The following is a 352-nucleotide window of genomic DNA, read 5'->3' on the forward strand; positions in this document are numbered from 1 at the left end:
AGGACGAGAATGAGAATGAGGATAGGATGAGGATGAGGATAGATTGAGGAGGAGAATGAGGATAGGATTGGATAGGATAGGATGAGGAGGAGGATAAGGATGAGAATAGGATGTGGAAGTGGATTAGGATGAGGATGAGGATGAGGAAGAGGAGGACGATGAGGATGAGGATGAGGATAGGATGAGGATGATAATGGGATGAGGATGAGGAAGTCGATTAGGATGAGGATGAGGAAGAGGAGGAGGATGTGGATGAGGAAGAGGAGGAGGATGAGGATGACGATGAGGATGAGGAAGAGGATGAAGGTGAGGATGAGGATGAGGAAGAGGATGAGGATGAGGATGAGGATGA

This window comes from Lupinus angustifolius, chromosome LG05 (assembly GCF_001865875.1).
Source record: "Lupinus angustifolius cultivar Tanjil chromosome LG05, LupAngTanjil_v1.0, whole genome shotgun sequence".
Lineage (NCBI taxonomy): Eukaryota > Viridiplantae > Streptophyta > Magnoliopsida > Fabales > Fabaceae > Lupinus > Lupinus angustifolius.